This window comes from Carassius gibelio, chromosome A8 (assembly GCF_023724105.1).
Source record: "Carassius gibelio isolate Cgi1373 ecotype wild population from Czech Republic chromosome A8, carGib1.2-hapl.c, whole genome shotgun sequence".
NCBI lineage: Eukaryota > Metazoa > Chordata > Actinopteri > Cypriniformes > Cyprinidae > Carassius > Carassius gibelio.
The window spans coordinates 448,498-459,225 of NC_068378.1; positions in this window are offsets into that span (position 1 = coordinate 448,498).

Sequence of the window (10,728 nt, forward strand, 5' to 3'; positions counted from 1 at the left end):
CTCCAAGTATGCTTGTGTTATTCCTCAGATTGACATGGTGGCATGGGAAATAAAACACCTCACCAAGCACACCTGAAAGACACCTATTACACTGAAAGCAAAGAACTGTGGAAAACTGCACATATACTGGCAAAACATGGAGTACTCGATGATTGACTAGTTGATAAAGGTCCCAGTAATGGTAGTGGAAGAAGAATGACAGATAAAACAGCAAAGGTAGCATTATATCAGCATCAATAGCTCACTTAGATTGATCCCAGGGATATATTTTCAAATCCAGACACAGAATATTGTGATGGGGGATATTTTCTAACGGAAATAATCATTGCCATCATCACCATCAAGTTTGTCGTCAATCCCGGCATCATTAACTGCCATTAGCCCATTCAGAAGAAGACATTCTCTTTTTCCTCGCTTTTCAAAATTATCTTTTGGAAAGCTCAGGCTTCAGAGCACTCATCCTTAAATGCAATTATGTGGAAAATTGTTATTGAGTTCAGCTTGACTCAATACCTCCACCTAGCTCTTCTTTCATAGAAGACACTAGACTGTGGGGGAGCTTCAGGTGGAAGTCTTTGAAACCAAACGTCACCTTTCATGCTGGCATTAAACAAACACACGTACATTGTCAAGACATCTTTGGTTGCCGTAAGCGTGCTCTGAACAAAAGCAGAAACCCTAGCGATGTGTGTCATTTCTACTCAGTGGTGTCATGTTGGAAGGTTATTCAAACCGCCAGACAACAACATGCATGTACATTTTTAGCATGTACACACAGACATCAGGGAATGCTGCAGTTCGAGAGTCAAGAGACATAACACGATGATTCACTCACCTTCCTGGACTGCCTGAAACGGGTTATTGGGTTCGATATATTTTATAGAGTGGGTGATTTTCTCGCTCTGCAAAATGTCATCGTTGAGGCTCAGGTCAGAGATCGCCAACTGAAACACCTCATCATCCCGTGCTGCGTTCTCCTCAAAAATGGCACCTGCGGGCATGTGCAGATAGTTATCTGGGTCTTAGTGAAGCGTACAAACAAACCGAAGCAATTGCTAATTTTCACACAGAGGGCAAGTGACTTGCTTGGCTCATCTTGCTCACAAGCCTATTATTTAACAAACATTTACATTTATCCATTTGGCAGATGCTTTTATCCACAGCCACTTAAAGGTGCAGTTAAGGTACTTTTTTAGCAGTGTGTGTGTTTTCTGGTATTGAACACATGACCTTGACATTTCTAACACTATGCTCAACCAGTTGAACTATGGAAACCCATCCTACAGAAAGCTCATGGCTCAAATAAGATTGTTGATTGTTTCACTAACTATAAATAAAATAAAAATACCCCAGATATTTTAACTCAGTACCTTTTATGTAACAAAACAACGAGCAATGAGAAATCTTGTCATTTGAGATTAATGGTGAACAAATAACAGAAAAGTAAAAATAAGTCCCATTTGCTTTGTTACTGGGCTCAACAATAAGGATTGTTGCTGAATTGTCAGGTAATGTTACAACTGTCTAAAATAGGTGAGGTTCTTTAAAATTGTACAGTTTTTATTTTCTCCGACTGTAAAATTTGCTAGTCCCTTGCCACCGTTTACAGTACGTTTAAAAATTGGAACTACTAGCCCAACGATGTACTACCATCTAAATTAATCATTTGATACAATGAACTTATTGTGTACATACGGTTTTAATGTTGTACTGATATTAATTAAAAATATAGAAGTGCCTGCATATAATTACATCTGTTATTAATGTATTACCTAGTAATTACATAGACATCTGTTTTGCAATTCAACATGAACACAATGAGTATGTTAAAAACTAACAAATAATTGTTTTGAAGGTAATTACATACAGTTGTAGTTAGAGACAGCTAATAAAAAGTGGAAACAAAAATCCTTACTGTGAAGTCCTACATTTACATTCCAAGCAGGTGCTTATCAAAGCATCCTACAATAAAGTTGTGCAACAAGTTGCATGCAGATTAGCTCATATTATGGCAGCTTAGAATACTATAAATTCAAAGCATGATATCTGGAAATGGTTTTAGAGAGATTGAGAGGCCTCAGTTATGTTCAGCCCAAATGTACCCATCTTCTCCAGCTATGTTAGAGGAGCCCAATAGGATGGGCAGGTAGACAGGTTGAATCTGGTTGATGTATCACTGCAGTGTTCATTTTATTTAGCAGAAATAGGGGTGTCGCATCTGTTCATTCCAGTTGCCAGTGAGAGCAGCCCTGATCCACACTGCCTGTACTAGCCTTCCAATTACCAGTTTTGGATAGGCATTGCCTCTGTAAATCACCACGCCGCCCTGAAAATCACTTCATGTCACCCTCTCCATTCAATGGATGGCCCCATTTTTCTTTTACCGTTAGGAGCCAAATTTGGTCAGGATGATAACGTGAGTGGATGTGACAAAGTGGAAGTATTGGGAACTGGAGAGGCTGGAATTTGTTATTTCACCTTCGTTGTGCACCTTTGAGTCCTGCCTGTTACACGGCCACAGTTATGTCCTCGTCTGCACTAAAGGAAAGAGCTGGATAAAAACGTTGGAAGATCTCATTTTTAAAGTTGGTGATGGAAGTGGATTTTCTGACCTAGACCAATGCAACTGGTAGGTAACCTAAATTATCTGAGAACAACCTCTAGATACAATTATTTCTGTGTGCATAAGGATATAGCATCATTTCACTCTGCATATTGCATCCACGATCCACCACCAATGGGAAATATGGTGGCATATTTCACCGATTCCAATAAATCTTCTCTTTAATGAGTCAATGGCTGATGTTGTACGATAGATAAGTGTTTTGATTTGAGTTCTTCATGACAACTAAATAGAGCCACTGCTGCCCTCCCCAGCAGCCCCTCTTCCTCCTCTACTCTACTGCTGTTGGTAAGCCAAAATCTTTCTTTCCTCACGTTTGGGGAGATAATCAGAATGCACAGGATGTCTAGCACACCCAAAGGGGATTGGTTAAGATGACATTTACGGCCTGGGATAGCCAAGAATAGGCATTTGTCCTCTTGTCATTTATTTACTTCAGCATGCATCCATTATTAATATTTCCCTCACGTTCCATACAAAGTTCAATCTTACAGATGGGAGGGGGAGAGCAACACACACCTCCTGTTTTTCCAACTTACCTGGAATATATGATTTACACAATTAAGCGTTCTTCATGAACGACCTGCTAAGATTGGAATTAGATTAGTTTTTGTACATGCATCTGTCAATGCCATGGATCTATCGGCAATCTGAACAAGAAAGACTTATCATCACAAGTGGTCTGCTCAATTGATATTCAGCCCGATGAGCGGGGCACATGTTCAATGCTTATTTTCAATGGATATTTAACGCCGACCCCCTACAACACACTTCCCTTGGAGTCCTCTCATCTCTCATTATGGATGGCGCATTCATTATCATTTGCAACAAATAAAGGCTTTGAACAGCTCACTCCTTACCGATGTGAATGATGGAGTCGGCGCCCACCGAACTGCACTGCAATATCCAAAAGGAAAGGCATATTATCAGCAATCCCATCTCAGCTTCTCTCCAAAGCCGCGCATCCACACGATCCTCAGATGTTCGTTAATTTCCAAATGAGTGAGAAAAGTACGTCAAAGGATCGCAAATACACCTGTGATAAACCAAAAAGTGTGGCGGTGTTGAAAGAAAGCGCTTGTGCGTGGAACACTTTGAGGGAAAATGGGTGAAATCAGGAAGGAGAAAGACAGATTGCCTGTTGGAGGGTAACGGTCGCTTCAGGATCCGGCGCGTTCGCTCCGCAGGTCTCGCTCTTGCGCGGCGCTCGCGGAGTCTGAGACACATCACAAACTCCAAACTGCGGAGGAGGGACACCCCCGCGCGCGCGTCCTCGCTGGCTTGTTCGCTCGTTCCAGAGAGCGAGCGTGAGCGCGCGCTCGCGGAGAGATGGAATTCGGCGCGAAGCCGGACAAGAGGACAACGCTTAACATACATGCAGCTTGCATTAGGAAGACGTTAGCCTACTGCTTTCGCTTTCCGTCGGAGCATATTATTTTAGTAGTTGGTCTTGTAAACATGTATCATGTTGGCAACATTGACTGGAAAAAAATAATCGCGTCTCGCCATCGCTTTAAGCGATTTTCGGCACATGAGTAGCGTTTTCAAGTTAAAGCAGTTCAAGTTTTCAAGAACAAGACCCCTGCGTTCTAATCCATTCCTGCGTTTGGTCTTTTTAAACGTGGCATGTTTACATACATTTCCACCCTTGAAAAACATAGGAAAAGCGAACGTGGGGAGAGAAATATGGAAAGCCGGCGGTTCACCGAAGTCATCGAACGAAGCGGTAACTTTCTCGTGAGTGTTCAAGTGTACTGTTTATTCATTTTCTGATTTTATCGAAGATTTTACTGGATGTTGAATTACAATTCGCAAAGAGCTGTTAATGAGGACGCTATTGATGGTGATGGTGGTTCAATGTTTTTGTCGCACGCAAAATTAAACGATAACTTTCTTTCGAGTGTTAAAATGTGCTGTCGATTATGTCTCGCTTATTTGACCGAATAATGAAGCACAGCTAATCGCTGTGCAATGTCACGAAGAGGAATCGACCTTCCCGCGGCGCCAGACGAAGCACCCCTGTCAGAAGTCCGTGGAAATTCTCCACATAAGGCGCATTTCAACCCTGTGAACATGGTTTCATTCAGACACGGTGTTTAGATATTGTCTGGATATGTTGCGGAGACGATCGTGCCGGTAAAGGCTGCAACTGTGGGCTCGTGTAAAACATACTGCCATTTTCATGATAGCATGCTCTTTGCATATATTTCAATGTTTTCTTACACTGTATAAAATGCTTTTTAAACGTATCAGTTAAGAGAGGTTTGTCAAGTTGTAACATAAATAATGTGATTTTATTCATGTCAAAAACATTTTTTTAGGTATTTTAAGATAACAACGGCACTGTTGTGATTTTTACAGTGTAAGACGCTAGTGCGGTATTCCTACAAAATCACTTTTCTTGGTTTTTGTTGTATTGTCTATTTTTTAAACTACTACTGTTGTTGTTGTTTTTGTTGTTGTTGTTATTATTATTGTGTCCTTCAACTTGAGGATTCAGTATGTAATGTAACGTCATAACGTTTAACATGCTGATGTCAAACGGCAATATAATAAGGACAGATTTATGGAGAGCATAATGTGAAGCGAAGAAACTGAACTTCAGAGAAACAAATGAAGTGCAGCGTTGGATCGACTTTACTCATCCACATCACTGAATACCTCATCAGCAGAGACGAAACATTATATTCTTACTCTTACAATTAAAGGATATTTCTTGTGATTGAATATAAGAACAGAAATCTCCCTTAATTGTTTGGTTAAGTATATGTGATATCTTTCAGCACCACAAATGGTTGGACAGCTCCCGTAAGCTCTGCCGGTCACGAACAGAATTACAATTTTTTTCAATCATCAAGCTCTAAGCACTGAAAACTCTCCCTTTCATGTTCATATCTGCTTCGAGCACAGTGTTCCAATTATATAGAAACCATTTTTTTTCTAGTCTAATAATTCTTGCAAATTAACTGGAAGCATTCAAAGGAAATGCATTTTTGCAATATGATGCTGTCTTGCATTTTGTTGTGAAAAATATGTACAAAACTGACCTCAGTTTTGCTGTACTGTAGTGTTTTTTTCTATTTTTTTATTTATTTATTATTATTATTATTATTATTATTATTATTATTATTATTATTATTATTATTATTAATGGCAGGTCTATTGATAGCACGGAATCGTCCTATCGAACTAAATGATTAATATCATGATTAGCAGATCAGTGTGTCATATGTTGCAGATCAGAAATGTTATTTCATTTATATCGTAACTGTGTGTTCAGATTTGCTATATATAACACACAACATCCCTCATATGCTATACTGTAATAACACTGATACACGTATAGCAGATCAGTGACATATAGCAGGTCTGTGATGTTGCAGCTGTGTTGTGGAGAGGAAAGTGTGCTTGAACCATGCTGGGGGGGGGGGGGGGGGGGGCTATTCTGTATGATAAAATAAATGAATACAAAAGTCAAAGCCATACTATGCTGTTCTGCTGGTTTTAGCTGGATGTACCTCTCCCAATCTGGCAAAGCTTGTGCTCATCTGCTTGTGGTCCGTTCATGTCTCGTAAAGTCAAGTCAAAGATACATGAACGCACATTAACGCCACCACAACTTCATAATTACAAGTGGGAATATGTAAACTTTATTTACCCGGGCGCAGTGGATGCATTAAAGGTTATTTTTTTGAAATTGATATATTTAGACTAGCCATACGATAACGTATATAACGATTCAATTTACATAATAATAATAATGGTATATAAATGGTATACTGTACGTTATCTTGCTCCGACTAAATGACTTGAACGAGTCCCACTTTATATTAAATGGACTTAACTACTACGTACTTGCATCACAAAAAAAAAAAAAAAAGAAAGAAAAGAAAAGGACAATGTACTTATTGTGTTCATGTTGTATTGCAAAACACTTTTGCTGCTATTAAGATGAAATACTGGTAAGGTTAGGGACAGGTTTGGTGGTATAGGTAGGTTTAAGGGTGGGTTAAGGTTTATGGGATTGGTCAACAGTTTACAGTAATTATAAATGTAATTACATAAATTAATTAGAGATGTAATTGCATACAGGTATGTTTTAAATCTTAGTAAAAACATGTATGTGCACAATAAGTGCATTGGACCAAATTCTTAATTTAAATGTAAATACATAGTAGTTAAGGTCACTTAATATTAAGTGGGACCATAATTGCTTTCATGATATCTTGTAACTGCACTCTCATATATTTATTGTAAACAATCAGCACCATACTGTGTTTGTACTATGAAAAAGCAGCATGAATAGATCATGAATAGATTTAATTCTTTTTGGTTTTATTTGTGCTATTTAACTTGTTTTTGGTTTGGTTTATATTGTTTGTTTATTTTATAAATTTGGTTAATTTCGTATGTGTTTATCTATCTATCTATCTATCTATCTATCTATCTATCTATATATCAGTGTGTGTTTGTGTGTAAATGCTGCTGTTGTGAAAGCGCATGCAAGCTGTGGTGGTATTGTGATTAATGTGTGATTATATGGGGCAAGAAGGCCTGTAATAGAGTTCCAACTGAATTAACTATCTTTATGAGTTCACTTAATAGCAGTGAAAAAGCCAATGCATATGCCAGTCCAAGGATGCATATGATCTAAATAAACATCTGCACAGTTAGGCTATATTGAAGCATTATTTATTTTTGATTGTCTGGTCTTTTATTTTTTCTTCTACCACAAAACAAATAAATAAACTGTTAAACCTTATAGATGTATTTTTCTTAAATATGATATTTGCAGAATGATCTGTCTTCCTTTTTGTCTATGCATTTTTAAAGTGAACCAAGATAATGTTCCAACTGTGAATGCTACTGAAGTGTTAAATTAAACAGGCACCTAAGGTGTTCTAACTTCATATCTGGACCAAACAAATGACTTAACTTGCTCACACATTGTCATAAAATATCAGCACAAGACCCACAAAGCCTAGAATACTTTCTGTGATGCTGAGTGACAGTTTCTGGCACTGGTGGGTGATGAATGCACAGTCACATTGTTATTTTAACCAAACTGATGGAGACAGCATTGCATGGCACACTGAGCTCCTATGAATTATGTTCGGTATAAAAGATTATCTGAATGGGTACCAATCAACAATGCATATTTAGTATGCATCAGTGACCATACGTGCTGTAGAGAGTATTGTTTAAATAGGAAACTTTGGCTCATATTAATGAAACAAAACTCACTTGTGTTTCCATACATGATGCAGGTACTGTATATCAAAGATTGGACTATGAGGTGGCATAGAATTGAGGAAACACAAAACGTTTTTTTTTATATATATATATTGTATATAAAGTGTGAATTTATAAAAGAAACATTAATACAGAGATTTTGATGAAGCAAAAAAGAATTAGAAACCTGCAAACCACATAAAATTGAACTTTCTAGAAATGCCTTGTCTTGTCATGACTTAATGGTTAGAGAGTCGAGCTTGTAACACAAAGGTTGTGGGTTCAAGTCTCAGTACTGCTAGGTATTGTAGGTGGGGGGAGTGAATGTCTAGCACTCTGTCCACCCTCAATACTATGACTGAGGTGAGCAAGACACCAAACCCCTAACTGCATTGGCTGCCCACTGCTCTGGGTATGTGTTTACGGTGTATGTTTGCCTGTTTGTCCACTACTCACTGCTGTGTGTGTGCACTTGGATGGGTTAAATACAGAGCACAAATTCCAAGTATGGGACACCATACACCATTTGGCCACGCATCACGGCCTTTCCTTCCTTTCCTTAAACAGGACCAGATGAGGGTTCATAGACCTATAACAATAGCAGAACCTTTTTTTTTAAATATATAAGGTTCCATACAGAACCATGTTATATTGAACTTTAAAAATAAACTTTGTTTAAAATGTACTCACCCTCTGGCCATCCGATATGTAGATCAGTTGTTTCTTCATCAGAACAAATTTGCAGAAATTTAGCATTACCTCATTTAATCCTCTGCAGTGAATGGGTGTCTGGGTAGAAATACACAAATGAACTCAGAGTCAGTGTATGTCTTTGATTTATTTATAAAAGCAATTACTGTATGTTTACAAGCCTACATGTATCCATTGTGAATGGACAATATGTGAGTTGTTTGCAGTGTTTACAAAAGTAAAAAAAGTAATGGGATAGCTTTAAAAACAAAAACTATAACGTAGTACAATGGGAAAAAAAAGTGCTATTATTTTAAGGGCCATCAGTCATACCTTTTTAAGAGCAAATTTCATATTATGGTAAAAAAAAAAAAAACTACCAAAAATACTTTCTTCCATTCATTCATTCCTTCATCCAGTTAGTCAGCTATTTAGTTAGTTGTTTGTGATTATTTTTTATTTATTTATTTAAAAAACTAATCTGACGAACTCATAAAAATGTCCATATTACAAAGCCCTCCACTATTATTGGCACCCTTGGTAAATGTGAGCAAAGGTGGTTGTGAAAATTACTGTCTGTTTTGTGTTTATTTTATTATTAAAGTATTGTTTGATTGTCCGCCGGTTCCCGCCTCCTTCTTCCCGATGATTGCGAAGTCTATATTGTTACACTTTCAGTCAAAATAATCCCAAAATTCTAACCGTTCACTGAAGTAAAACAATTGAAAGTGTGTGTGTGTGTGTGGGGGGGGGGGGGGGTCATTGTGAAATAAATGTTTTCTCCAATGCATGTTGGCTACAATCATTGGCTTTCCTAGATATTATTATGAGTGAAATGTCTCTGAAGAATATTCCAATTCATATTTACATTTTTTAGCACCCCAGATGACTAAGAGCATGAAATTGTCCAGCCATGACTTCCTGTCCCACAGGATTATGAATATGAATACAAGAGCCCAATTCCCTCATTTTTCCATCACAAGAAGTAAAACCAAAGAACATAGCTCTAATGTACAGAACAAGATTTTTGAGCTTCACAAAACAGAAAAGAAAAGTAAAGAAAGTGGCTTTAAAAAAAGAGTTAAAGCAAAAGAAAATTCCCATTTCCACCATCAGGGCATTAATTAAGGGGTTCCAATCAACTAAAGATGTTACAAATCTGCCTGGAAAAGGATGTGTGGGACCAATCCTCTGACCTGAACCCTATAGAAAATGAGTAGGGTGAACTGAAGAGATGAAGCACCGACAAGCAGCTGTGAATCTCAAGGATCTGGAGAGATTCTATATGAAGGAATGAGCTCTGATCTTTTATCAGGTGTTCTCCATCAGGCATTATAGGAGAAAGCTCAAAGCTGTTATCTTGGGAAAAGGACATCGCAAAAATTGGGTGCCAATAATTGTGGCCAGCATGAACTAGAGCGAGCATTTTTATTTTTATTTTTTCACAATAAGAAGTTCCATCCACTTTCGACTGTTGTACTTCAATGATAGTTAGAAAGATCAAAAGGAAAAAAAATGCAGATTTATTTTAACAGCCACCTTTGTGGAGAGCACTGTATTTATTTTAAAACTAAATATATAATATTATTTAAATGGGGAAGTATTTTAAAAAAAACCAGACAAACAATATCTGAACACATTACGATTACGAGTGATTGTCGGGTCTCGGGTCTGATCACCGGCATCTTAGCTGTTTCTTTTATAGATATGTTAATTTCTTTATGATCATTTAAAATATTTAATCTACCCAAGGAAAGAAAGAGCCTAGGGAAAGTTATTGGCATTGGAGACAAAAACACTTCAAGATGTTGCACTGCCAAATACATCTTACACAATCGCTGATGCGACATGATTAAAACCTTTAAAAATTGGCATTAACCTTTTAATAAATTTATAGTGGACTGTGTTCCTTAATCTGTGAATTTTTACGCTCTAGCTCACTAAAAGCTTCTTAACAGTTTTACTTGTTCTTTTTCAAGATGCTTTGCCAATCATACGGCTTGTCAGACCTTTATAAATGATGCAACAAAATACAATGTAGTTTTAGTGTAGTACAGTCTATTTTTTCATCTTTCAATTCACTGTGCTGTAATATATATATATATATATATATATATATATATATATATATATATATATATACACAAATGTTGTGTTTTTTTTTTTTTTTTTACCTTGACACA